This window comes from Haliotis rubra, unplaced genomic scaffold (assembly GCF_003918875.1).
Source record: "Haliotis rubra isolate DU_JTF1 unplaced genomic scaffold, ASM391887v1 Scf548, whole genome shotgun sequence".
Taxonomy (NCBI): Eukaryota; Metazoa; Mollusca; class Gastropoda; order Lepetellida; family Haliotidae; genus Haliotis; species Haliotis rubra.
Window position 1 is genome coordinate 601,982 of NW_025767244.1, and position 27,819 is coordinate 629,800.

The following is a 27,819-nucleotide window of genomic DNA, read 5'->3' on the forward strand; positions in this document are numbered from 1 at the left end:
CCAAGGAGAAATACAGACTCATCTACAACATGAGCACGTTCAACAGAGATTATCTACGCAAACCACCAAAGTTTCGCATGATACATCTACCCCAGTTACGTCACTTAATCCGCCCCATGGATTACATGGCCAGTATAGATCTACAAGATGCGTATCTACACATCCCGACACATCCCGAATCCTAGAAATACCTACGATTTTCACTGGACGGGCTGCATTACCAATGGAAAGTACTCCCATTCGGAATATCATCAGCCCCATGGTTATTTACAAGAGTAATGAAACCCATTGTCACCTACCTACATCGTCAAGGGCTACGCAGCGCGTTCTACCTCGACGCCGGGATACAAGTAGATCAAGATCCACAGCGTCTCAAACTACAGTTAAACTACATCATCAAGCTACTAACACAGCTGGGATGGTTAGTAAATCTACTCAAGTCGGACCTAGTACCTTCGCAAGATCTGCAGTTTCTAGGCATTCAATTTATCACGACGCTCAACCGTATCGTCGTTCCAGAAGACCGCTGGCTCAAGATCCAACAGACCATTCCACCAGCGCTACTCTCTCCGTTACCACTACGACAATGGCAGAGTCTATTGGGTCTCCTCACGTCAGCCCAAGATTTGACACTAAGAGGCAGGCTACAGTTACGCCCATTACAGGTCTTCATCAACGCTCATCTCGACGATCTACAACCATTCAGTCTACCGGTACACCTCAGACCTAATCTACTATGGTGGACCAGGAGGTCGAATGTCTGCGAAGGCATTTATTTAACAGAGCCGGAATTCCAAACCCATCTCTATGTAGACGCGTCGCTCCAAGGTTGGGGAGCTCATCTCGCCAACCGGACGACATCAGGCATATTGAATCAGCAAGAAAGCAAGCTCCATATAAACATGTTAGAGATAAAAGCGGTAATCAACGCCATACGTCATTGGAGTACCATTCTACGACAGGCACATCTGATGATTCATACCGACAACTCAACAGTGGCGTATCACGTGAACAAACAAAGCTTAACGAGATCATCAAGCCTATTGACTGTATGCTTTCAACTGTTCGATCTAATCAACGATCTAAACCTACATGTCAGAGCATGTCACATTCCCGGAGCCAAGAATGTACTAGCAGACGCACTCTCTCGGCCACACCTACCGGCACCGACAGAATGGATGCTCCACACAGAAATCTTCGCACAGATTATCAAGCAAATAGGAGCGCCGCTAGTAGACCTATTCGCCACTTGCTTCAACAATCAGCTAACGACATTCGTATCACCTGTCCCGGATCCACAAGCATGGGCAATGGACGCTCTAAGCATATCCTGGGAAGGCCTCAACGCGTACGCGTTTCCGCCGCCAGTGCTCATCCCTCAAGTGTTACAGAAAATCAGACAAACACAGAGGCTACAACTAACTTTGGTCGCGCCCTACTGGCCGGCCAGAACGTGGTTTCCCATTCTAATTCAAGAAATCGGACAACCAACACTAAAGCTACCAAAGCGCGCTCGAATCTACTAGTACATCCTCACACCAAACAAGCGCACGGAAACCCAGAAGTGTACCAACTTCACGTATGGACTGTATTAAAGTGTGTTTGAACAAGAGAGGATATTCTACAAGAGCGGCAAAAGCAGTCACGCTTGCTTTACGCTAATCTACTCGTAACTTGTATGACGACAAGTGGCAAAGTTTCGAAAACTACGCAGCAAAAATGGATTTACAGCGAGAGATGCTACACATCCACAAGTGGCTGATTATCTGTGTTACCTACGTCAAAAGAAACATTTGAAGGGCTCGACATTGTCAACATATCTTGCCGCACTTAGTTCGGTCGTTACCATGAGAACGGGTGTCAAGCTAACCAAGACGCCAGAGTTGCTCGCCTTGCTACGCTCTTTTCGTTTGGAAGATCAGAAAGTGAAATTCCGCGCGCCAGCGTGGGATCTAAATATAGTGCTTCAACACCTCACAAGTGAAAGTTATGAACCGTTAGATTCAACGAACTTTGAACTTCTCACACAGAAAACGGTTTTCCTGTTATCGCTAGCGACTGCAGCCAGGATGTCTGAAATTCACGCACTAGATTACGAGAGGATACAGTTTGATGACAATCACAACACAGTGCACATGGGTTTGCGATGGGACTTTATCGCTAAGAATCAATTGCCAGGTCAACCAGACAGATTATTCCATATCCCTGCACTATCCTCGATTCTCGGATCTCAAGATACGTTGGACTTATCTCTATGCCCAGTCAGAGCTCTCAAAATCTATCTAAGAGGCGTTCCAAACCAAGGCGCCGACATCTCAAGCGATTATTCATCCCTTTAGCGGCGACAAGTCAGACCGAGGTCTCTCGTACCACCATATCTATATGGATTAGAACTGTCATACTGCGCGCCTACAAGGCGGCTGGACTGGACCGGACCCTCCAAGAGCAGCAAATCCTCACGAAATCAGAGCCTTAGCTTCCACGTTCGCGCTACACGGTAACTGCTCACTAAATACCATCATGAAGGGATGTTTTTGGAAATCCGACATGGTGTTTGCTAATCACTATCTGAGAGATATCACCACCGAGGACGTCTCAGGTATTCACCATTTCGGTCCTATGGTCCTCGCACAGCAGTTGACAGTCCATCATAGACGATAAGACATAGTCTTACGAGATTAATATGTATATTTATACATGTTTTATCTAGCTTAAACTCTACGGAGTTGTTAGGGCTATTGATATACCTAGCTTAAGTCTAGCCTTAAGCCCAGTACTGATATTTATGTACATTTTTGGATAACTTCTCCATGTTGGAGTCGTTTATATACTTATTGCTATGTTCATAGTATGTTTTTGTATAGTAATACCCCGTTTTGTCTATGGCAGTGTATAAACTTATAGTTTATAGTAGCAGTAAGGATTACAATTCAATGCCATTATAAGTTCCCGTCAGGGGGTTAGTACAGATATATATATATAAATCACTAATTAATTTGGTAAATCCAAAGTCTCTACTTTTTCCCACCTCCGATTCCGTCGGATACTACAAGCAAAAGAGCATGAGTCAGGATAAGGAAAAATATGTAATTTTTTGAGTAAAATTGATATTTTATACTTATACTGACTCATGAGGTAAGCCCTCCCATCCTCCCCACATAACACTTTGGATTTCCCTGCAAATTCAAGTGTTGGGCTCGAAAAATAAGGAGAGAGTGAAGCATGTGGCCTAAGGGTGGCGCCACCTTTCCCGAGCTTGGATCAAGGGAGGCAAGTCATGGTGAGTATTAATTAGTGATTATACATTGAAGGGAGCTTCAATTAGGGAGATACAAGTGTTTCCACTATGTTCGCAAGAAGAAGAAGACAAGCAAAAGAGCATGAGTCAGGATAAGTATAAAATATCAATTTTACTCTAAAAATTACATCTTTTTAAGAAAGGTAATTACGCGCTGTCATCATTTATTCTAGGATAACGAACATTTCACAAAGTGGTAACGAACATTTCAGACGTTGGATTTAATCAATTTCAGGTTTTGCAATGGGGAAAACAAGGGCGGAGATCCAAAAAGCTTACCGGGAGAGACTGAAGGCGAAAAACAACGAAGCATACTTGGCTAAAGAAAGAAAAAGGCGAAGTGATAGCTATGTACCATCAGCCCAACTATCAAGGAGAGATCGTTTACGCCGGAACCTAAGAAACAAGGAAACCTTAAGGAGGCATAGACAGAAAGAGAGCTATTGCACAAGCTGATGATGACAGAGCTCCAGCTCATGATTTTGACACAAGTGGGTATGACAGTCTACCAGATGGATCGCAGGCTCCACTTCTGGTACAGATGAGGTTCCCAAATCGAAGAAATGGACCCGGAAGCGGATAAGTCATGCTCTGGCTGCCAAAACTAGCCAAGTCAGCAAACTGAAAGATGACTTACAGAACCTCAAGAGGAAGTACAAGACTGTCCTACGGAAGCTGCAGAGGAAAGGTAACCGTGGTCCATCACCACCATCTCCACAAACACCTCGACGACAGACAGCAGCACAGATTAGAAGAATAGGACTAACAAAAGATCAAGGGGGCGTGTAAAGAGACAACTGTTGCTTGGTAATGTTCTTATGAAGGAGCTGGCGACTGCGAGATCCAGTATCAGATCATAAAAGAGGCGGGTAGTTCACAATATCGTTGCTGGCAAGATTGTAAAGCGCTACCGATGTATTAACATGTTGAGTCAGAAGACAGGTTTGAGTAGGAACAAGTTGGGCAAAGTCAAGTCAAAGACCATAGATCCTGTGCGACAGAAGCGATTTCAAGAAGTGATGAGGTTTCGAGAAGATGTCCTTCAATTCATGAATAGAGATGATAACAGCAGAAATCTCCCCGGGAAAGGCGACAAAATGAGCACAGGCACAGGAGAATACGTGCAAAAAAGAATACTAACAGATTACCTGACAAATCTCCATCAAAAATTCCTTGCAGAACATCCTGTAAAACTTTCTTTGGCTTCTTTCTGTAGAATTAGACCCAAACAAATACTTACCACTGCCTTCATAACACGTGACTGTTGTTTATGCACACGGAATCAGAACATGGCACTCATTCTGAAGTCTCTCAAACCTTTGTATCCGGAGATCCCCCTGAATCCTGAAAAGTATTCTGAAAATCCTCGAATCGATGACATGAAAGCAAACTTACCACATCAGGAGTTCACATATGGGCAATGGAAGAGAGTGCCTGTGGAGATAAAAGGCAAAACAAAAGTGGTCATGAAAATAGTCACCGAATCAAAGTCAGTATTCTTTGAAACACTGAAACTTCAAACACTTGAATTTATCGATCATGTATCTCGGTTGAAAACCCAGTACTCACAAATACGTGAATTGAAGCAAAATCTTCCCCGGCATGAAGCTATTATTCATATGGACTTTGCTGAAAATTACAACTGTAAATCTGTCGAAGAAATACAATCCGCCTACTGGAACCAGACCTCTGTAACTCTTCACCCAGTGGTAGTATATACTCTACCTGTCGATGGATCTGACCTGCAGCATTAGAGTTTCGTCCTGGTGTCTGACGAGATGAACCACAACTCCACCACAGTACTTACCTTTCTCAAATACATCATCCAGGAGGTGAAGCAGCTGGATCCCGAGTTGAAGCATGTGCACTACTGGACAGACAGTCCCACCAGCCAATACAGGAATAAGTCCATATTCAATTTAGTGGCAAACCATGAGGACGTGTTCAACATCACAGCTACCTGGAATTACTTTGAGGCCGCCGCCACGGCAAAGGGCCGTGTGGACGGTCTCGGGGAACAGTGAAACGCATGGCTGATCAAGCCGTGAACGCTGGGAAAGTTGTCATTCAGGATTCGAAAGATTTCTTTGCCTGGTCCCAATCACAACACTGTTCCATGCCAAATGTGAATTTCCTCTTTGTGTCTACAGAAGAATGTGAAGCCACTGCAGCATCACAGGCAAACCGGAAGCTGAAGCCAGTGAAGGGAACCATGAAGATCCATGCTGTCAAAGGTCGGGGCAGTGGGCACATACACGTGCGTGACACAAGCTGTTACTGTAACAGTTGTTTGGGAGGTACTGTGTGTGACACCTGGCGGGAGGAGACCACAGTCACCCAGGACCAAGAAGACCACAGTGTTCTGACAGAGACAGACATGTCAGGTGTCACCTCTGCTGTTGTAAACATGTCAGATGACACTGGAGTCGCCGCAAGGCCTAACTACAATGTAGGAGAATTTGTAGCAGCGCTGTATTCCGGAAGATGGTATATTGGAAAGGTCGAGACTGTGGATCCGGAGGATCATGAGATCAATTTCATGGAATCAAAGAAGTCTAACATCCAATGGCCTGCTCATGAGGATGTCATCTGGTGCAAAGAAAGTGATGTCATATGTCACATTAACACTCCTGTTCCATCTGGGAAGTCAAAGAGGATGTACACGATCACCAAAAGTGACAGACTTACAATTGAAAGCCATATGAAATAGAAAGTAACAACATAACGAACATTTCACTCCTAAACCAAAAATTCACAACATTATATGCTGTTAAGTTTTGTTTCACGTTTCGGAGTTTATCAAGTATTTGTACTTTGTATTTAATAAGACAGACTAACAACTGAGCAAAATAAATATTATCGTAACCCTAACCCTGACAATAACAACGAACATTTCATTCAAGTAACGGATATTTCTGACATTTCGATTTGGATTAAATCAAGCAACTGTCCTATAATTTCCATAATGTTTATTTTAGCCTCATGTTGAATAATCACAGTGTTATTATTTCAAATTCATGTCCCAAAAAATGAATGATAATACAATAAAATAAACAATAGTTCACTTTCCTGCAATTAAACATTTAAAAATGTCTGAAAATAATGTCAACTTTGGCTTGATTAAAAGAAACAAAGGTGCTTATTAATGCTTTATGCTATTGTTTGCAGTTATTTACAGCTTTCAATATCTGGAAGTGTGTTCAGTTTATGTCTGTCTGAGGACAAGATAGTTTTTCTGAAAACATGGCTTTGGCTAAAATATTCGTTACTTTTATAGTGGTTTGTATTTAGTGGTTAGAAAATTAGTAAATTTTGTTTCCTCCTCAAATAAACAACACATGTGTTAAAAGATTGAACTCTCAGAGTAGTTGCAAGTATTTGTCAATTCATGGCATTTTACTTCATGTGTTTACTTAGTTCCCAAAGTTTGCCTTGATAAAGTTTGTTCAATATTTGCATATTCAGTATGTTGTATTCTACACTGTATTTGCTGGGAGCGACAGAGTCCACCTCGTAAGATCACAGTTACGATGTTACGGAAACATATGCTTCTTAGCTCTGTAGTAAGGACCATGATTGTATCGTATGTGGTGTTTTTATTGACATAGGGGGTTATCCATTGTTATAACGAACATTTCGGCTTCAATATTTTCTTAGTGTTCACCTACTTTGTAACCTTGTGAAAATTTCAAAAGTTTTCTATTCTTGTTAAATTCTCGTTGGTTTTAGGCAGCCCAGTATGCTACCTTTGCAAAATAAATTAGTTCACTCAAATACAACTTGATTTATTTTTCAATATTTTTGTGAGCTATTTGCACCCCGTTATTGAGAATGAGCGAATTACTTTTTTATTACGGAAATCCCTGTTACATATTGGTACTCCTGCCCTGGGTTGCATGAAGAATTATAACATCAGACATGGACATGACATTTGCTGACACATTCACACTTATGTAGATATGATGAGACATTGGAAGTAAAATACACAACACATTGAGGTAACAAGGACAAAAAATATATAACTTGTTACTGAATCATGGGTTTAGCTTCAGTAAAACAAGTCCAAGGATTTGTATTGTCTTCCTTCCAAACAGCATCTGTGGGAGTTTTCTCCCTCCAGCAGAAGCTTGAGAATTATTCCTGTGGCTCAAATTTGGATTTTTTTTAAGGTTTTGCTATTTTTTTCTTATTCTATCATGGGTAAATCCAAAGGCTCCAAATTCATCTAAGCTTCACAAGAATTGTGCAGCTTGTGGTAAACTAATGTCTCCTCAAGATCCTCGCGCTTATTGTTGGGAATATGTTGATATTCCTTGCTCTTTAGTCTCACGATGCAGGACCTGTCAGCCGTTATTGCCTTCAGCTTTTTAGAAGTATGCATTAGTTATCAAGATAGAACAGGTAAAGAAAATGCTTAGGAAGCTGCATACCAGGACCCCTGCTACGTGCCACTGGAGGCGAGAGAAATCTACAAAATTCAGTTGGATGTAGCGAGCCTGGTGTTCCCCATCATTTCTGATATGGATACACGTCTTCTTGCTACACCAGAGTCATCATCAGTAGTATATACAATGGGGGTTTTGGACCAGTTCCAACAAAAGCCTCTGCAAAGCCTTATTTCACAGATAAGGCTTTAGTCGGACCCTTAGCTCTTGCTACCATTACCCCTACTATAAAAAAGTTTGGGACGCTAGCGGGATACGAACGCACCTCACAACCGCACCACTGAGCTACCGGGGACATGGCTGAAGTGTGTTGGTTTAATGGGTCTATCCTGGGGCACCGCTATGCCGTGTTGACTGGAGGTAACACTGTGCCGTACGGTACGATCAATAATTCCGCTCTTACAAACCCCCTACCTGGCCCATCCCTCAAGTAGTACAAGTTAGGCTCGTCTGCTTTGATGTCCACTTTATCTATGTTGTAAGTTTTGACTGACCATATAGGATCGGTGGCTCGCTTACGGCTATCACCCTCGTGTTCCCCAGGCTGGTATAGATACCTAACTAGGGCCCTATCTGGTATCTGTTTCTCTTTTCCACGCAGTGGAGCAGCCGACTCTGCAACTATTGATTTTAGTTTGATAGCGTCTGCCGGTTTCTTATCAGTGAGCCGGGTGACTTCATGGTTGATTGCCGACACCACCTTGGGTAACCTCACAACCCATTCAGTCGATCGTTTTCCCGGGGTTGCCATCTCCCTAGCATACTGATGTCCGAATAAGCGCTCAGCCAAAGTCCTATTAAATCTCTCAACTATGGCTTGGCTGCGATAGGCTCTGGCCGTGCCATGCCTGACCTTTGTATCGTGTTTGTCTAACAGGTGTGACACGACACCCATGAACTCCCGCCCGAGGTCAACTTGCAGCTCTGTTGGCCACGTCAGCGGACTGCGCTTGTATATGCTCAATCCTCTGGCTACCTGGGGAGAATCTTTCGCGGTCAAGGGTTCGGCTTCCTTGTAGCGACTGGCTACGCCCACTACGGTTAAGGCATACTTGTACCTCTTTGTCGTGGGTAGGAACAGTAGGTCTGCCTGGTGAACGCTTATTAGGTATGTTAATACCGAACCTCCTTCTAGGGCGTGAGCGTGGTGCGGTAAATAGATCTGCCACAGGGCTTGTTTTTCAAGCCACGCTTTGGCCTCCTCCGGGTATTTTCGCGCCATTTTAGCCAGCTTATCTACAGCGCTAGCTCCTTTCCAGTACCCACGCGGGCTATAGTAAATAGCCTCAAACTTTCTCTGGTTCCGTTCTTGGTTCAATTTTCTCATGCCCGTATGCGTACGTGGTTATCCCATCAATAGCTATCCAACGTTTAGTGTCCATAGGCGACAGGGACTTCTTGTTTATAGTAAGTCCGTATATCCTATGGCCATCACTTCTAAGTGTGTTCATTTTATGTCTAAAGGTACGGGTCTTGAACAGGGCTTCCTTGAATCTGGCGTGTTTGATGTGTTGTTTAACCACGTACTTCTTAACACCCTTAGCCTTCCGGATCTCACCATTGTCGGCCTTCAGTATGGAGTACATCTTAGGCCTCAAACCTATGTACTCGGCTATGGGCCTGCCAGCACACTCGTCCTTCATCTTACCTAGGACCTTTTTATTTACCGTGCTGTGTATGGCATGGTCCTTAGGGTAGTCGCTGGTGTCGTACAAATCGAGGTGTTTTTCATGTCCTCGCATTACGCGTCCTCGGTTCGAATCTCCATCAGCAGGGAATCCGTATCAGTGTACAGCACTTCACACCTGTCGCCGTACTGTTTCTTAAGCTCGTTGTAGTAAAAGTCGTTACATCAGGTGTTTGGATAAATCGAGGATGCTCATCCCCATGCGTAAACAGGCCGGTTGAATTTTAGGTGGCTTTTCTTCATGTGTAGGGCAACTAGGTCATCGGTGAATATCTTGCTACGGTTGAATGCCGGACTGGCTATCAGTCTCTTGAGCTTGTCTTCCTCATTCGACCGAACCAGCTTCACGGTCACGCGTTTCCTCAGGTTCTCCATAGTCTTACCAAACACCGAGTTGTTCATGAGCTTGTAGAGGTTTTTCTCAAAGTCACTGGTAGCAAGCTTTCGGAGGTCTGTGTTCATTCTGATGTAGGGTTCCATCCAGGGGCTCTGGTTGAACATGAGCACCCTGTGTATTTTGGTCAGCCTCATACCCAATGACAGGTACAGCTGTAGGTTACGATAGTGAACGATGTACTTGGTCTTATTCATTAAGTTGGGCACGAGTTTTTCAACGTCTGCCACCCGCCCACCTAATAAGTTATGTTGGTACTCAGACATCCAGTCTGGGTTAACCCTCATACGTTCGGGGGCCAGGGGGTAGCTGTTGTCTGATGTGTGTAATGCCTTGGGGTATTCCATGTCAACCTCGAGGATATAACCTTTGTTCGAATCTGGTGCGATGCTCATAACATCAATGGGTGACGCCCATTCGAATCCCCCTGTGGGTAGATACTGGCTCATAGCCCAGCCGTACAGGTTGTTTTGCGTAGAGGTAGAGAATGTGATTGGTTGGCTTGCTTGGGTCGTAGCCCTTCACGTATTGATTATTTGCTTTCGCCGTATCATTTGGTTGCCATGGAGATCCCGCCTCGCAAGCCTTTCTCAATGAATAGGTGCATGTCATAATCTGTAAGCAATTCCAACTTAACTCCGGTCTTTTTCAACAAGGCATCCCACGACAGACCTGGGCTGGTGTAATACCACGCGGGTCGAAGTTTATACTGCTTGAAACATGTCCGCCTAAACGCCTCAAACACGCCGGCTAACAGCAGTACATCTGTCCTCAAGTACAGGTCGTGATAGTCACCCAGGTTCTTACAATCCAGTTTATTCCATACATTAATAGCGTGCGAGTAATCGTCTTGGGATATTTCCGAGTCTGTCAGATTGCTGTAAAATTCTCTGATGGGGGGGAGGCTGGTCTCGGCGAACTTAGCCCAACCATCCATGTACTCATAGGGATACACACCCTTCCTCATAAGCAGGGGTCTAGTCTCGGCGTCTGTGTATCGATCGGTAATAGGGAATGTATCATTGGCCTTGACCAGACTGTCCAGTGAGGACAGGAGAAATTGAAATGAGTCTATGAACCTAAGGCCGTTTAAGCTGAAGGAGATGTACCCGGTACATAAAAGAACGTAGGCGGCTTCTCAAGATAGCAGTGTAAGGCTGGTCCCTTTGACTGTGGCCCAATTAGAGATTGTGCACACCTACCTATAGCTATGTTTGTGGAAATTGACCCCAGGGAAGGTTGTCTGAGAAGCTGGCAGATGGATGTGGGGAAAAGTATAGATATCACTGTCCTCAAACCCATGATTGTTAGTGAACTATATAAGGGGTGCTCGTTTACAATCATGGTAAAAGTAGGGTTTGATGTGCCATGGGCTGGGCACACTTGGAATTACTTTGATGGGGGGCGAGTAGATGTGCATGGGGAGATAGATATACTTGTTGATGACTCGTTGCAAGTAATACAAAACACCCTACTATACTGCGCATGTTCCGGGTGGGTCGAGGGAATAATCAATAAGGTGTATCTAGATTTTTTACCTTTACGGCGGCCCAATTAGACATTGATCTTCTTAGGTGTGTACGCAACTATGACTACTGTTGGTGAACTTAAGCTGGTCGCCAGAAGCTGTGGTGTGATCGGGTATTCTCGATCGTTAAAAAAAGGTAAAAAAACACCGGTAATCTTTATAATGTAATATTCTCGTAATGGTGTCTCGTCGTTGATGGAACATACTTACCGGGTACTCTGGTCTCTGTTGGCCACGACCCATCGCGTGGGGTCGGCCTATCCATGAGAGATATGATTTTGACACTGATTTTGAGGGTCAAGTTTGGGGGTCGGCTTATCCATGGGGTCGGCTTATATACGGTCATATACGGTAGGCCTTTTTATTCTCGTAGATGAGGTGATGTCTGACTACGTTTGCCCCGTGAGCTTTACATAAGCAGTAGTGCCCTTTAACCCCTATACCACACACAGAACACGTGTAGTTAGGACTTCCCATGTGGAAACAACAGTACCCCTCAGTCCTACATCGCCTATCACAGGGTTCTTTCTTCCCCATAAGTATGTATTCGCATCGGTATGGAGCAGGTCTCATGTTTAGCATACTTATATGAGTACTTAGTCTAATTGTTTCGCAACCAACGCAGTCGCTGCTATACCCAGCGCTATGAATACCAGTTCACGGTCCATTTGTCCCTTGGATGGCGTGTAGTACTGAGCGAGTGTGGGTTTATTGAGCGGTTGCAACCGTTTACCTGTTAATAAGAAGTATTCTCTCGCTGCGTTGTCGACATCGTGGAATGTTTGAACGGCATGGTTTTCACGCCTGAGTTGATCGTTAATGTAATCGATCCTCTGGAGGCGTTTTTTAGCGTACTCGGCTTGTGCTTCCTGTAATTTCTCAATAGCGAGATCGTGTCGCTTCCTCTCTGCCTGAATTTCAGCCGCGTGTGACTCTCGTAGTTTCGAGAAGAGGAAATTACTCCCCCGGAAAATGCCAGGGCATTTACTAACGCACCACCGACCATCATGGCTATCGTGGCCATCCTATATTTATTTCATAATATTTTCAGGTAGTATCCCTTGTTTTACTAGGATGTCTTTTGTGGCCATCGCCATACCAAGGTTCATTATGAGCATACCCATATCCTGTAGGTTGAAATCTAGCTTGATAGTCGGTTGTTTAAGCACCATTTTGGTCAACCGAGCGTACCCTACGGCTAGACTGGCGACCACGGTGGCGTGGTATGCGTCGTTGACGAACGTTTTCCCCTCAGACATTACGTATATGATATAAAATATTAAATTATAACATGATATGCGGGTTGACCTCTAATTGTGGGGGAGGGTTTCCCTCACTGTGTCGTGTATATAACCATGAGATAGCCACGACAGCAGTTGCGCATACAACCAACAATAGTCGAGCTGGGTGAGTCACCGTGATAATTTTATGTTGGTTACACCACCGTTTTTTACCGGCAGCTACTCTCTTAGGATTCTTCTGCCTGGTTACTGTCACCTCCCTGGGGGTTTCCCCCAACTTTGGGTTCGCCTCCAGTTGGGGTGGGGGTTCCCCCAGGTGTGGGGTTTCCGCCAGTTGTTGTGGTTCCCCCCAACTTTGGGGTCACCTCTGAAGGGGTCTCCTGTGCAGCATCCATCTATACTATTATTATTATTTTTCCTCTCAAATTGGCAATGCTTTGCCGTGATAATCGCCGCCGTAACCGGGGCTAACAACATACCATATTTGTGGTACAGCTCGCAGCTAATAGAGCTCAAGGCGTGTTCAATAAAAGGGTCTTTCTCGAGGTCTTCCCACAGGTAAAGTCGGCGCTCCGGGGGGATGGGAGGGAAGTATGACGCAATACCAGTGTATATCTGGGTCATAGCCGATCCTATTGTCTTTGTCATTTCTGCTCCGAGCCGGGACTCGTATCTAGCGTACAGCTTATCGATTTCTTCAGCTGACATTTTGTGAATTTTATCGGGAGTGTACTCCCCAAAGTAATGTTTGGCTTTGCCACCAACAGCCAACGCCACCAGTTTCTCGCGTTTATCATCGTCCACTGGCACCAACAGTTGCTCTAGCAATTCCTCACACTCCATCTTATAATGTAACAAGTAAGTTTTAGTTTTAACAATATAATACCCTATGCAGGCAAAACACAGGGAAATGAAGGTTAAGTTGCACACGACGAACACTTCAAATACCATAGCTATAACTAAATGCTAAGTATTTATACTAAGCATTGCTAAGCATTGTTATCTCGCGATTAGCGTTGCAGTCATCCAGTATGAACAACGTCGACTCCCCTTTAAATTTCTCGTGAACAGCTTTCAACCAGTCCTGCAGGCGTGTTCCTGGGTCGACTTTGTGTACGTCCGGGTCCGTCATCACCCAAGGTCTTTCCGTGAACGTTTTATTCATGCTAAGAGAGGGGCACATGATAACGATGTTGTCAAACACATCCTTGTAGTAACCCTCCAACATATCCAGCACGAAAACGGTCTTCCCACAGCCAGTCTGCCCGCACACTATGGCGCAGTGTGGGTCGCGGGGCAAATCAGCAGGCAGTGGCTTGCCGGCAGGCAAATCAGTAGATGGCTTGCATGAATCTCCCATTGTCTATATTAAGTTGCGCATCCATAATAACGTACAGATATAATTTCAACTTGCCGGCGGGTTGAGCCTTCTTGGTAATCTGGATAGTTATCCCCTCACTACCGTTATCTATGCGGCGACCGCTACCGTGCAGTTTATCGTCATCCGTGGATCGCATGTCCAACCATAGGGCGTACTTGGTGGTCAGGTATTCACCGATCTGCACGGAGGATAGGTCCAGGTCCTTGGTTATGTATGGGTGTTGTTTGATAGCCGGTAGCTTTTTTATCTCATCCCACTGCTGGTATGCCCTCATACCATGACTGAACAGCTGGTTCGGCACGCCCTCGATGGTCACTTCCACCTTTTCAATCTCGGGGTTGAAAAACTTCTCGCTGTCCCTCCGAAACGGCTCGTAATCCTCTACGGGGACGACCAGGATACCTTTCATCGATCGCGCCGGCACGTTCAGGTTGATATTCCACACAGTGTCGCTCTTATCTCGCACGACTGATCTATGCCTCAGTATGCGATCGTACAGGATGGCCACCTTCCCCGAAAGTACTGGCTTCGAACCTGCCTGGCCAGCTCGGGCTAGTGACCATGTCGAACTCCAGAGAGATGTTGTCTATGGCGTAACTGGCCTCATCGCCGTTCGGCGTACGCACTACTTTGCTGTAGTCGTTAAACGTGAGCTCGTATTCAAGCCTATCACCCAGCGCGGCCTGGTAAAACGGCGTGTGTCCCGTGAGCAACTCGAAGTCGAGTGGCACGCAGAACCGGTTCCCGTACGCTTGAGCGATGACCTTTTCACCAGCCGATAGCTTGTCTAGCTGCTCTTGCGTGAAGCCATACCCCATGCGCAACCGAGTCGATTTGTTGATACCTTGGTACACGTCATTGACTTGTTCTCCCTCGCTTTTCCAGAGGTCCCCGTAGCAGTGAAACACATCGCTGTCATCGATGCTCAGCACCTCGTTACCGCTGATCTTGATGGTGGTTTTCTTGATGATGGCTCGACCTACATTCCGCACTAGCTCGCGTTTGTCGGTGGAGGTCAACGTGATGTGGAACGCCATTCGAACCGTGCCTGGTACAATGAGGTCATTCTCGCCAAGGTTTGGGAATCTAACCAGCAGCGTTTGATTCTGATCTATCTTGCTGGGATTGTTGGTGATGGTCACCGACTGGCGCACGGCTCTGACGCCTAGAGGCTCTCTTGATCTTCGAAAAGGATCTAGTTTTCTACCATACATTGTTATATAAATGAAATATATAAGTTTTAATACTAAATAATGGCCGAGTACATACCTATGGATGATATGTGGGATGATAGTGCCCAGGCATTCGACGAGCAGGAGACCTCATTCACTAACCCCTTAAGTACTGAACTTATACAGCCGGCTGTCAACGATTATTACAACGCAGTTGAAAATAGAGACAACATCAAGCCGTTGGGGAGGGACTATTCCAAGTTTACCGTCGATAAGAAGGGCACGCTGCGATTGAAGGCTCACCCGGGGGTCGATATCATAAAAAGACGGAAGCCGTATGCTTTGTCAACACTCACCAGTCAGCCCTGGTGGGGGTCAACTGATCCGTGATGAACTAGGCTTCATAGATTACGGGCGGGTAGCGATCTAAGCGAAGGTCGTCCAAGATCTGCAAGCAGCCAGGCCCAAAGGCGATGAAGGTGATATACCCCAACATGCTAAAGAAACGTCGGACAGTATCGAAAAAATATTGGCTACGTACCATGACAAACCCTTGCCGGGTCTCGAATTTCCTCTGAGGGAACTGCGAGGCCTAGACGAAGCCTTGAAACATGTACGCGGAGAACTCGTGAACAACATGGGGAAACTTAACGAAATCGACGAGCACATCGCTCGCGAGAAAATAAAACTCACCGAAACTGAAGACGATGATATGAAACGGCGTATTGAGGAGAGAATAAAAAACTTGGAAGACGAGAGACGGACTCGGTTGGAATCCGCTTCCTCTAACCGGGAAGCCCTCCGATCCCAGATCAGCCGTGTACGGGAAACCATCGATCGAGTCCTAAATGAAGACACCACGCTAGCTGACAGGATTCGGATACTGTTCCGGGAGCAAGGGATCACCATCGCCAGCATTCTGACTGCATTGGGTTTCATCATATCAACCCTGGTGGTGTCATTGAGTGGGGGTACCCCCACGCCTGCCGGCGGTCCAACACCCACAGGTGGTGTCAAAGAGTGGATAAAAAACACCTGAAATCCCTAGGGGAAGCCCTGGCTAAACTGGCTAGTAAGGCCGCTGAAGCCCTGCCCGGCATCCTGGGTAGCATCGTCTCGTGGCTGCTGGGTGCTCTGGCTAAAACTGCCACGTGGCTTAGTCAAAACCTGTGGGCAGCCATCGTCGCTGTGGCTGGTTTGGTGTACGTAGCGGCTAAGAAATTTTTAACCAAATAAGTCCCAAAGCTACCCCACCAACCACCAGGGCTGTTTTACGATCGATGTGCTGCTGTGTGTGTGGCCCCACAGGGGGTGACCCCCCAAGGGGTGTATGTTGAACCCTAGGCTCCGGGGGTGGCGCCACTATACCTGTTTCACCGGTCGTTGGTGGTGGGACGTGGGGGACGTTGACATCGGGGTTGACGCCCAACTTTAGGTCCACCGTGGCTATAACTATTTCGTTGTTGTAACCCACTACTTTCTTTATTCTCAGTTGCATATCACTCGTAGCCATGTACAGCCCCACGTCGAAGACATATTCCAACACGTCTTGGTAGCGTTTGATGGCACTCGGGAGATCAACTGGAGCATTGATAGCATCCTCAACGTTGACAACGAACTGTTTCTGAGCGTCGTAAGCAGTCCCCTTACCGATAATACTGGAACGCGTTTGCGTCTGCGCACCCAACAGCGCCCACACGTACGTTCGAATCGAGTCGTTCAACCTGATTACCCCGGCACGAGTAAACCCTTTCGACATGTCCAGCATGAACTTTTTCCAGTCATCCGCTGCCCCCTGCTCGAACCTCCAGACTCGGTAATCCTTGCTGTTGTTGAAAGCCATGTAACGGTCATCCCACTCGTTCGTTGTGAGGTGATGATACGACTTGTATCCCCATTCTTTCAACTTCTCGCTGGCTTCCACGAGGGGCATGTTGTGAACGATGGGGATACCCAACCCGTGGTTCGGTCCCGGCAAACACCAATCCGTCTTCGGGTTTAGTTTGAATTTGTTGCAAATACGTTCGTAGGCCTGTCTATCGTACTGGTTGTTTACTGCGTTCCACGCCTTGTCCTGTGGGAGCGGGGCGCTGATCTCTTTAAGGATACGCCTGACCTGGTAATACACGTGGAACGTGAACACAGACTGACTCAGCGGCCCACGCCGAGTGTCGGCCAGTGTCACACCACACCCCGTTGTAGCGCACCACACGGCGAAGTTGAGTTGATTCTGCCAGAACTGCATCGGGTTGTTGAACCAAGCATGAACTACCTTAACGTTAGTCACCAAAAATTTATACAGGCTGAACACATCTAAAAGCTGGGCGTTGAAATACATCCCATCAGCTACAGCGATCTTCATGGGCCAGAAATCTACATCCAGTTTAGGGTAAAACACTCCAGGGGAGTAAGACACTCCATGGGAGTACATTTTAAAACTATTATATAATGAGTATATATACTCTAACATGTACATAACACTTCCAGGAATAACGAGCGGTGAGGCCGTTCAGCTGACGCATGCGATCGATAATACGTCGGGTCAACTCGAAGTCGCACTCTGCGATATCACCTACCTACCGCTATGGACTAACATCAACGCCAGCAACAACAGGCTGATCGTCAGTAGAGCTCGCACCCAGATAACTGACGGCTACTACAGCGTGTGCTCGCTAAGCGACGAGGTCTTCAAACCCCTGGGAGCCGAACTCAAGATGAACGACTCAAACAGTACAGTGGTGTTAATCAACAACGGAAGAAACCCCTTGAGGCTCAGCCAGCCATTGGCGAGGACACTCGGTATGCAGCCTGACGAGATAAAACCAACGACTACCGCCACAGGCACGGAGTTACCCGACCTAGTACCGTAGCGAGAGCTGTACAGTCATCTCGGTCAGGTGAGCACAACGTACAACATTCAAGGGGGCCACCCTTCCACTATACTGAGGGCAGTGCCGGTTAAAACGGAGAAATACAACGACGGTAGAACTGAGTCGTTTTCACCGCGGCAGTATAAGAGGTTAACCCAGGGCAACATACCTGAGCTGATAATATCGGTGTTAGATATAAATCATAATCCCGTCAATATAGGATACCTCAGCTTAACGCTTCACATAAAATGACCAGCGCACAAGGGCCGGGGTGAAAAAATGCGTCAATGTGGGGATCTCCGACCTCGGGGACACACGCGGATTCGACGCTCCCGGAGTAGATGGTAAAATGTACGCCTTGCAACTGAAAAACAACATTTACAAACGCGTTGAAGTCCCCTCCATCGATGGTACTAGCAACCTAAGTGATATAGTAGATACCACAAGAGCGGCAGTCAACACTTGGTACACCCTAGTCACCACCGGGGATGATAAATGGATAATATACCCATCGTTCGGGGGCAAACTGTTCGACTTAGACGATGTTGAGAGCAACGTGACGGCTATCACCAAAAATAAGCCATATAAGCTCGTCTTCACCGACGATGACAAGTGGGTGTTGTTACCCGATAAAGACGACTGGTTTCTCAATATTTGGCTCGGCTCCCCCTTCGTGTTCACGGATAACAAAGACAACCACCTAAACAAAGTCGTGAACAACGGAACCCTGCTAGTGGCTTACGTCCCGACTCAGAGACGTAGCGTAGCCATCAGCCCACTCGACAGTATGGCAGCCCATATGCTATCGAGTAAAGTGGGCATGCAAAACGTGGTATTGCAGTTGGTGTCTGAATTCGAAGGTGTGGTCAAGATACTGGAGAGTCTACCGGCGAACTCAACACTGATCATCCAAGTCTACCTAGGGGACCCATCGCAGGATGATGTCGAGGTCGTGAAGGGGGTCAAACTGCGGTGGGTGAAACAACACCAGTATAACGTTTGCAACATTTACATGTGGGTGTGTCCCGACTCTAAAACCAGTCTGCAGGGAGTCAACGTGATCGTGGAAGACACGATATCACTAACCAAGATATTCCTACCTGCCAACATACACTTCATGGGGGTGAAGTTCACGCCTGAACTATTATCAGAAAACCAGTTGGAAACTATCTCGTAATAGTATTATAGCAATGACCAGTCATCGCCCCAACACCACGCTTAACGACCTAGGAGACACGGAGGGATTCGATCAGCCTGGTGAGGAAGACACCTTATACATCCTGCACTTCAAAGACAACGTGTATAGGCGGGTGTCGTTATCAGATTTTAAAGAGCCTGAATGGTTAGTCAACTTAACCCTCACCTCACCTTATATCTCATTAAAGGAACAAAGTCATATCTCTGAAATTACGAATAGCGGTATTTTGCCTGGGTGTTTCATCCCGGGGCCTAATACAAGGATGATACTAAGGCCGGTTTTACCCAATATGTTACTGGCATTCCACGGGGGTGAGCTAAGGTATGACTGTTATGGGCACATAGGGATTCCATCTGTGGTACCAGGCTCCACACTTATCATAGAAGTAGAGCTCGGAAGAGTTAATAGTAATAATATAAGACAACAACTTTTACCTGGGGTGATAGTATTATGGGATCCCCGGAACCGTGCTAGTCAACGTTACCGTATCATCATACAACCGGACCCCTCAACGGGTTCTATAACCCCCTCAATAACCCCCTCCTATGGGGGTATTGTGGCCGCAGAGTTACCTATTAAATTCTCCCCTATTCTCCTACATGAGGATTTACACCTTATAAGCCTCAAGTACGTTGATCGATTGTTAAATGAAACCCAATTAAAATATCTTTTGTAATATATATTATAGGATGGGCCTGTGCCCAGTCGTAGAGGAAGTAGTGAAAACCCTGGAAACCGTAGACGGGTTCCGTTTGAGACAGTTATGTGATGTAAAACACCAACTAGAACAAGACCACGACACGCGTAAAGCACTATGTAAGAAGTACCATAGAGCTTTCAATATCGTGGACGGGGCTGACACTGCCCTTATGGCAACCAGCATGGGACTGGGGGCGGCAGGTGTTGGGTTGTTAGCTACCATTGTGGCTACCCCCGTAGTGCTAGGCATTGAAATAACAGCTGGGGTGGCAGGGGTGTTAGGGTTGGTGCTTAAGTTTGCATCACGCAGACTGCATCGTAAAGCGTTGAAACACGATGAGATCAGGGTTCTGGCCGAAGCAAAGCTGAACACGGTAAGCGAGCGTATTTCCACTGCAATCACTGACAGTAAGATCTCAGAGGAGGAGTTTCGTTCAATTCTATCTGAACTCACAAAATATAACGAAATGAAACAAGAGATTCGTTCAAAGTCTTGTAAGTCTGCTATCAGTGAGGACGAGAAAAAAAAGTACATAGAACAAGGGGTGAAAAAAGCCCAACAAGCCTTTATTACAAACACCAAAGAGATCATAGGCGATTCACATTAAACTGTTTCATCGAGGTAAACATGGCATAGCGGCACAATAGTGTCATAGCGGCACGTTAGACGCAGCCCAGTATTGGATGATGCAATACCCGTTAAACCAACACACTCCAGCCATGTCCCCGGTAGCTCAGTGGTGCAGTTGTGAGGTGCGTTCGTATCCCGCTAGCGTCCCAAACTTTTTTATAGTAGGGGTAATGGTAGCAAGAGCTAAGGGTCCGACCAAAGCCTTATCTGTGAAATAAGGCTTTGCAGAGGCTTTTGTTGGAACTGGTCCAAAACCCCCATTGTATATACTACTTCATCTATGCCCAAAGTCGTCAGAGAGGAAGTCTTATCAAGCAGATCTCATGAAAGGGTTGGCAGATCACATATCCATATTATCCCTGGAGAGGTCCAGCAGTTCATGAGTCTTCATTCTCATCTCATTGACCACTTGGCCAATCCTGAGATCACACCAAAAAAGTTCATTCCATCTGGAAAAATAATCCTATCAAATATTCTGTTGCACTGTGTGTTTTCTTCAACAGCCTGATTCTTCATTCGCCCAATTCTAGGTGACATAGACCTAACCAATATGGGTAAAATCAGGAGGTTGTGAGGATTGTAGATGACATTAACCAAGATCCTAGTTCTGTCACATATCCAATCAGTTTGTCTATGGAAAACAGTCTACTACTACCACAGATCTTCATTCCACCAATTTTGGGGTGATGTCTGTTGTCAAAACCTTGAGATTTGATTTGTCTTATCACTGGATTTTAGACATTGTCTCTCAAACTACCCTTTTCCAGACCCACCCATTGCCTGTACCATGGCCTTTGGGTCACAGATTCCTGCAGATAAACTGGCCATCAAAGCCTTTCCAAACAGACCTTTTGGGAAGATAAGGTCAACAGCACAAGATTTTGTTCTGTTAGTGTTTACAGTTCCACAGAAGAATTTTATCAAGTTGTGGATGATCATAGACCTCAGGGTATTGATCAAATTTTCTCAGCAGCTTCCTCCAAAATGCCTGATGGAATCTGTTTGGATGCTAACATAAGCTCAAACACAAGGACACTAACTATTCAGCATTGATGTTGTTACAGTACAACCAGAAATTATTTTTTTTCACTCATTACTCACGTATTAAATGTGAATATTAGCAGAACATAACTCCAGTATCAAAGACAGGTGAACAGTTAGTATTTTGTCAAGTCACCATGGGCAGCAATGCAGGCTTCAATGCGGCGGGGCATACTACTGATCAAAGAAGTTAGAAAGTCGTGGTCCATGCTGTCCCAATATCGGATCACCTCTTCTTTCATTTCAGCAATATTTGTCAGATTTTTCTTATTGACACTTTCCTTCATAAGTCCCCATTTTCTATTGGATTTAGGTCAGGGCTATAGCTTGGCCAATCTAATAATGTCATATTTTGGGTCCGAAACCCTTCCTGTGAATGCTTTGAACGATGTTTTGGATTGTTGTCCTGCTGGAAAATCCAAAAATTTCCATATAACACGTGAGCAGATGGAAGTAAATGTCCCTCGAGAATATCTATGTACAGCTCACTGCTCATATTCCCTTCAAATACACAGAGGGGCGTTGCCCCTAACACAGATATGCCACCCCACACGTTAAATTTCGGACTGTACTTTGGACGCTGATACAAAGGTTTTTCAGTTTGTTTGGTCCAGAAATACAGTGTATTAAGAAACAGTCACACAGAACTCTCATCTGAGAAAATCACATTGTCCCAGTTAAAATTTCTATGCTGTAAGCACCAGTTCAACCTTCGTTCCTTTTGTTCAGGTTTCATGATCGGTGATGGAATTCCTCGACTTTTCTGCCAACCCATTGCATGCAGCTCAGTTCTAATTGTCTCCTTACAGGCAGCTACAGTTCCTCTATCAATCATATCCTGCCTTAAGTAACTCCTTCATATGTTTTAGAAACAAGAATACCAAGCCGCTTCCTGTCACCGACAGTCAATTTTCTGGGCCTACCTGCGCCTCCCTGGTGCTCAATGCCATATCCATTTGCAATATCTTTCAAAATACGATAAACATTGGACAAAGGGATGCCTGTTCTACTTGAAATGACTTTAGCTGATCTGATGTCCTTGTTATAATACTCTAAAATCAACTTCCTCTTCTCTAAATCATCCATACTGAGGATCACTGAAAATGTCGTCTGCTAGCAAGTAAACAAAGGGGGATAACTCTTCACAAACTAATGAACATCTACAGTCTCCGTGGACTACGGTGTCCCTAAAGGTTCTCTTTTGGGACCTCTGTTGTTTACCATGTACACCAAGCAGTTGGAGGAGGTAATCACAAGCCACAATGTCCTACATCATCTATATGCAGATGACCCTCAGATGACCGATAGCTTCAAGTTGAACACCAACTCTCCACTGACGAACATGGAGAATTGCTGTGCATCTGTCAAGGCTTAGATTAACACCAATCTCCTCAAGCTAAATGAGGACAAGACAGAGGCGATGTTAGTTGGCCCAGCCTCACGCCTGTCGAGGATCAATACTGCTTCACTTCACATTGGTGACACACCCATTCCCCCCTCATCAACAGTCAAAGATCTTGGTGTCAACTTTGAATGTGATCTGTCAATGGAGAAGCAAGTCTCAGAGTTATGTAAATCTTGTTACTACCACATCCGAACCATTGGCAGTATCCACCATCTTCTGACTGAGGATTCTACTGCAGCACTTGTTCAATCTCTTATACTTTCCTGTATTGACTACTGCAACAGCCTTCTGCTCCATATCTCACAGGAACTCATTAATCGACTCCAGAGAATTCAGAATACTGCAGCACGCATTGTCACCAAAACCCCTAAATTTGCAGGTATTACACCTGTTCTGAAACGCCTACATTTGTTACCAATCCGAGCGAGAGTTGACTTCAAGATACTGACTTTGACATATCAGTGTGTTCACAGAACAGCTCCAGTGTACCTCCAGGAACTCTTCAGGCTGTACATCCCCGGTAGACCGCTGCGCTCCAATCACAGAGACCTACTGCATGTTCCTTGTTGGCACCTGAAATCAAATGGTTTCCGTTCTTATCATGCGGCAGCGGCCAAGAAATGGAACGAATTGCCCGACCATCTGTGAACATGTCAAACTCTTACTCTATTTAGGTCTCACCTGAAGATTCACCTTTTCTCAGTATCGTATCACTGCAACTAGAACTCTCTGTATGCGCTATGAGCAAGCTCGCGGCGTGAAAATGTTGGCGCTTTAGAAATATACTTATTATTATTATTATTAAAAAGGATTAACAGAGTTGTCTCTCTTGAATGAAACCAACCACTTGATAGCTGGTCAAGGTTGTTTATACTAGAAATCCAATTAAACATATTCCTAAAATTCTCAATAATTTCTGGTCATACTATACATGTTTATTCCCAAGTTGAAACTAACAATTAACTGGGAAAATCATATTGTAAAAGAATGAGGTGTGAAACCAACAATAAACAAACACATGTGATGTAATTAACAATTGTATATCATAAGTAACCAAGTTTACGCTATGACAATACAAACTAGAGTGGCAATACAAATACACAAGCCGTTTAATGCAAAATAGTGTATTTGCAAATAACTTGTATTGCAATATATTGGCAATATCATGCAGTCCTCTCTAACCATCACCCCCAAATCAAACACGCCATTATATCAACTCTGACGAGACGAGCCAAGGGTTTATGGACAAGAAGTTGACCTTTTAAAATTTCGCTATGGACATGAAGTCGACCCGCGGTAAACTTTGATGTTGAAGGTGTTGCGAGAATCAAGCTAATCCACTAGTAGGTGTTGTTTTAAGATTTTCAATAACGTCAGCATCCGTAAGGTGTGAACAATGTTTACTCACGTAGTTCACTCAAAATGTCATCAATTGAGAGTGAATTATGCACTGATAGACATATTTCATTCAATTTAGATATATGTATAGAAAGCACCATTGCAATAGACTGCATTCAGTTTCGAAATGGCAAATGCACAGTTGAATCAGCGATTTCTTCCAACATCTCGTAGTGGAAGGTACCTGTGTGTTGGTGTATTTATGTACGGAGTGCATAAGTGAAAGCGAGATTTGATATCCTGGAAGTGCACAGAAAAGAACTGTACCTCCTTTCATGGCGTTAACTGTCAATGACACTGTGTCATCCATAGATCCCAGTGGAACCACCACAATTTCGACAGCCCCCGCCCAACAACCATCTGGAAGGGTGGCACTCTCGTCTGAAGAGATTGGTGGGAAACGCCCACCCCAATATTTTTTAAATAATCACAGTTTTTGCTAAGGACTCACATTGAAGTCTGCCTGTTTCAGTTTGGCGGTGCACAAAACGTCAATTGAAAAAAAGAAATACAGGGACTTGGAACGTCGTCTGATTTTGTATATGAAATAAAATGGACGAAATATAGTAGTGTTTTCCTGTTGCTTGTGCTCTCAACTGCATAATCCGTATTATGCCTTATGAAAACACTGGATTATTTCTTTGTCTTTGTTAATCCCCTGTTAACCGGCGTGAGGTCAATTGACAGGACGTCAACCTTTTTTTCGTAACTCAAGCGTGACATTTCACCCAAGGGTCGACGTCCTGTGCAGACATCGAGCAAGTCCATCTGCTACCCGAAGCTGAAATAGACCATCTTAGCAATCACATTCTTCAACCTCAATGGCTATCCCAAACATGTTGTAGACAGAACCACAGGATATTCCCTCCAACAGCAAGAAGAATGCCAATCCAAACCTGAGCCATCCCCGCTTAGAATAAACATTCCCTATCAAGGCCAGATCAGCCACCACATCAGCCTACTGCTCAAGAAAACTGCCAGCATAGACGTGACTTTCTGCCATGACAAAACTCTAAAAACCATTCTGAAGGCCAATGGAAGATGTCCTTCATCTAACTCAATTCAGGAAGCCAGCGGTTGCATCTACAGGCTAATGTGTGACTGTGGCAGCAGCTGTTTAGGAGAGACATCCTGTTCCTTTGACATTAGGTTCAAAGAGCACAAAACCTTGGTGCTGAAATCAGATCTAAGTCAGCCCTATCTGATCACATTGTGAACAATCCATCACGCTTCATTAACTGGCATTCAACAACCACCATAGCATCAAACATCCAATGCCATGATTGGCGACGACGCAAGATTTCAGAGTCAATCAGCATTAAAAGATTAGAGCCACACATGAAAAGAGATCAAGGGGTTTATCAACTCATTGCCTGGCAAATTCATTGGTCTCATTTCGTCAATCGCCTCTTAACCCACTATAACAGCATCATCCCTACCTTTTGTATGTCATCCACTCTGTTGTACATCAATTGCACACATTGGCTTCTATTACTTACCCAACCCGTGAAGGATGGTTTAGAATTGGTCTCAGTAACCCATGCTTGTCGTAAGAGGTGACTAACCTGATTGGGTGGTCAGGCTCGCTGGCCTGGTTGACTCATCGCTTCCCAATGGCGCAGGTCGATGCTCATGTTGTTGATCACTCGATTGTCAGGTCCAGACTCGATTATTTACAGACCGCTGCCATATAGCTGGAATATTGCTGAGTGCGGCGTAAAACTAAACTCACTCACTCACTTTCACTTACCCACTTAGTCTACTGTAACAACACCATATCTGCTTTTGTATATTTATTCTTTTTCATCTCATAGCGTAGGGTAATAGGGGGTGGGGTACACGCGTGGAAAATTTTGACCCATCCTAGTCCTAATACACACTGATACTGACAGTGGATATGTGCATCTGCAAATTTACTACTGGGGTATGTTCCTGAAATATCTTCAGAGTTAGGAGAAGACCATGACTAAAATCTACATCACACAAAAGGTAATCTTCTATGTGACCAAAAGATAAAGACTAGTAAATATGTTATATTTCATGCTTCTTTAGTGGCAGGGGGCATTGCCATGTTAGTGACAAACACTTGTTTGGTACATCCTAGACTGGATAACAAATTTGTCCATGGTACACTGAAGTCTTATCCATCTGCTTTCCTGTGTTTTTCACAATGACGTATGAGCAGCTAGCAACCATCCTACAATGAACAGGCATGAACACCTAGACATTCCAATGATATTCCCAAAATGGAAAATTTCTTTTATATGCTTTCAAGGTGAACCATTTGAACCTTTGGCAAATGCTACATTGATCCCTAAATCAAAGACAACTGCCTTCATATTAGCCAGGGGCGGTGGGGTAGCCTAGTGGTTAAAGCGTTGGCTCGTCACGTCGAAGACCCGGGTTCGATTCCCCACATGGGCACAATGTGTTAAGCCCATTTTCTGGTGGCCCCCCGCCGTGATATTTGCTGGAATATTGCTAAAAGCAAGCGTAAAACTGAGCTCAGTCAGTCAGTCATATTAGCCATGGTGACTGCAGCTGGAATCTCTGAACTGTTTAAGGCTCATGGATGAGAACTGACCCCACAGCTTTGTGACCTACATTAGATCAACCTGACTGTTATCATGTCCCATTCAATAAAAAAATTCTGGCCACTAAAGCACCCAAATGGTGTTGGAAAAAATTGTTTATATGTCTTGTAAGAAGTGTTATGAAAGGGACGTCGGTAGAACCAGTGGCAGGTTGGCTTGTCTACATGGCTCTATATATAGCTATGAAGGGTTAGTAAACCTTTTTAAAATGCCAACAGAAGTGAGGACATCTTAAAAACCAAAAATGACATTAGTGACATTTAAAAGAAGCACAAGATTTCATACATGGAAGGATAATGATGACATTAACCCAGAAGTGATATCAAAGACAGAAGGAAAAGAAGACAAAAGAGAGATCTCAACCAAAATTGCTTTATGAAAGTATGTCAAGAGTGAAAACCTGCCATTCAATCTGGCATGTTGTGGCAATGATATAACAGAGGTAAAGGGTTTGGAAGAATATAAAAAATATATATTCATTGTTAATAATAGTAAGAAAACTATATATATCAGAAATACTCCATTCATACTGTCTCTAATTGAATGATGTATGGAAAGAAGTGAGGAAACATTTTTTCCACCTTTGTGCACGGAAAAACTTTAGGCTGATAGTGCTACTGTTATTACAGTTGGTACATAAGAGTATGTCTGTTGAAGATCTGAAAGTTTAGTTTTACTGAGATTGGAAACAAACTGTAGCAATAATGTCATTGAGGTAGCATTCTTAGAAACATTAACACTGATGACTATTGCTTTGATACAAGCTAAATTGCCTTATGTTAGGGTTCAGGAAGGTCATGCTGCCTCATCTTTTACCTATGATCTTTTGACCTGACC

At 44.8% G+C, this 27,819-nt stretch overlaps 1 protein-coding gene across 1 annotated transcript in view; it reads left to right on the top strand.

Moving 5' to 3' along the window:
- LOC124253643 (protein SMG7-like) overlaps window positions 1-27,819 on the top strand; it is a 297,643-nt gene that overhangs the window by 144,335 nt on the left and 125,489 nt on the right. The window lies entirely within an intron of this gene.